The sequence below is a fragment of the Engraulis encrasicolus genome, chromosome 7, assembly GCF_034702125.1.
Source record: "Engraulis encrasicolus isolate BLACKSEA-1 chromosome 7, IST_EnEncr_1.0, whole genome shotgun sequence".
In the NCBI taxonomy this organism is placed as follows: Eukaryota; Metazoa; Chordata; class Actinopteri; order Clupeiformes; family Engraulidae; genus Engraulis; species Engraulis encrasicolus.
Window position 1 is genome coordinate 40,423,154 of NC_085863.1, and position 2,500 is coordinate 40,425,653.

General features: G+C 45.1%; 1 protein-coding gene across 2 annotated transcripts in view; it reads left to right on the forward strand.

Annotated features, from left to right (window-relative positions):
- Window positions 1-2,500, forward strand: part of camkk1a (calcium/calmodulin-dependent protein kinase kinase 1, alpha a) — a 113,833-nt gene that overhangs the window by 40,370 nt on the left and 70,963 nt on the right. The window lies entirely within an intron of this gene.

A 2,500-nucleotide genomic window follows, 5' to 3' on the forward strand; every position in this document is an offset into this window, starting at 1 on the left:
CTTGTTACCACAGTCCCCCATCAGCTGAATGAATCTCTTATGCATTTATCCAAAGTGTCATTCACTCTGGCAATTATTCGTTTTGTCAACCCAAGTTGTGTTCAGCACCAGAGAAAGCGAAACAAAATATGACACGGCTCACAGTCTCGTCTCGCCTCATCTCTGTCACGTGCAGCACTCTTGGAACGGCCGAACATTGTACTGCCACAAAACACATGACTCATCTGCCAAGACACATTGTCATAAAGCTGATGGTACAGCGCTCGGGCGCTTTGTTATATTGTGACTGGTTAAGGGATGCTGGCAGCATTTACCAGGCTTGGGACAAAGTCATCTGAAAAGCCTCCCTCATCCAATACAGCAATGAAATGATGACCCAGTTCTGGGCCCCCTCTCTCCTTGGCCCTGGGACAACTGACCGCTTTGTACCCCCTGTCGCTGTCCCTGGACTGGTTCAGCATACATGGCCCATCTGTCAAGACACGTTGTCATAAAGCCAATAGTACAACACTCAGGCACTGGGTTATATTGCGACTAGTAGAACGTAAAGGTTGTTGGGAGTTGGGTCGAGGAAGCCGGCAGGGTGGGATAAACGGGTCACTTGTGTCGGGCCCAGGGAGAGAGGGGGCCCAGAATTTGGTCCTCATTACATTGTATGTATTGGGTTTGGGGCCCTTACAGATGACTTCGTCCTGGGCCTAGCCACAGCTGTCAGTGGGCCGGAGTGCAGGAGAGGCCATTGCAGACAGCTGGCAGCGTATGTTTAGTGTCCTCTTGGGGTCGGGAGGAGAGAAGGGACAATCATGTGACTGGTGGTCGCAAGGTGTGTGTGGGTGTGGCTGTAGTATGCGTGGGCATGCTTTCTTATTCCCAAGCACCAGTGGTGTGTGAGTGTGTGTGCCTGTTTATTTATTAATTTTGTTAATTTATTTCTAGATGTGGTAGTGAAAATTAGCTGGCTGTTTACGGTGTTAATCAATTAGTTTTGGTTTCGTCAGAGAAAAACTGTTTTTGCCGTATGTGTAAGCCTGTGATGTGTATGTGTGTTTATTGTGTGTGTGTGTGTGTGTGTGTGTGTGTGTGTGTGTGTGTGTGTGTGCGCGCGCGTGCGCGTGTGTGTGTGTGTATTTATGTGTGTGTGTATTTATGTGTGTGAGACAGTTTGTTGAAGCATTGAGCCTTTAGGAAAAGCAGATTAATTATTCCGGCGTTTACTAAATTGAGTTTCATTTGGGGAGAGATATTTCCCCATTGTCTGCCTGTTCTTGCTGTGAGGCGGCCGAGCGGCCAGCTATCTCTGCATTGCTTAAACCAGAGCCTGTCTGTTTCATCTATAGCAGAGGGAGGGAGAGAGAGAGAGAGAGAGACAGAGAGAGAAGGAGAGACAGACACACAGACACACAGACACACAGAGAGAGACACAGACAGACAGACAGAGACACAGACAGACAGACAGACAGACAGACACACAGACACACAGACACACAGAGAGAGACACAGACAGAGAGAGAGGGATTAAGTGAAAGGGCCGTGAGGTGAGACTATAAAGTGTGAGAGCATTGTAGCGAGAGCGAGCGGGAGAGACGGGGGGAAAAGAGGGAATGAGAGAAAGATTGTAAAAATGGAGCAATAAATATGTTGGGGTACAACTGTGCAAAATGCATTTGGGTGGTGTGAAATGTGGAAATGCGTCCCCCAAGGAAACTAGAAATGAGGAAGAGAGAAAAAAAATGAAGAGATAAATCTGTGCCTGACTGTTCTCAATGAAAGGGTCTTTTTTCTCATCTATGTTCCTCTGAGTGTTGGCCAAGCGAACAGAACAGACCATCCCGCCTCAGGCACAGAACAAGTCTGTCAGTAGACGGTCGTGACACACAGCGCAGACACAAAAACAACAGAGATGCTTCGAAACTGTGTCACGTTAGATAAAAGTCATTTTAATATCATGCTAATTAAATTAGACGGTTGTTGTTGTGGCGACCCCTGAAGCAAGGCCACATCAAAACAGAGAGGCGAGAGCAAAATAGAATTAACTCAATTATAAACAAAGTCAACAGAATGAGTTGGGTCAATGTCAGTCATTAGTATGCATGAATGTTGTATTCTGTCTTACTCTGGGAAAACCTGTTACCAGTGACGAGCAAAATGAATTCCTTAGGTTACAATCCTGTGCCACATTCCAAGTGGGTTTTACGTTTCCAATTCAGGCAGGTGATTGGCTGGTTCAATGATCACCTGGTTGAATTGGACAGGTAAAACAAGGTCATTAGGAATACTATGTGGCCCTACATTGTAGGGGTGGGCGATATGGCAAAAATGTTGTATCACGATTTTTTAACATGAAATCACGATTTCGATTTTTTATCACAATCTTCCATCCAAAAAATAAAAACAACAAAAAAACAACTTTCATATACTTGCAATTTGTAATTTGCAGTCAATAAAATGTTAACACACTGATGATACTCTCATAAAGTGTACAATTGGAATACAATAATGT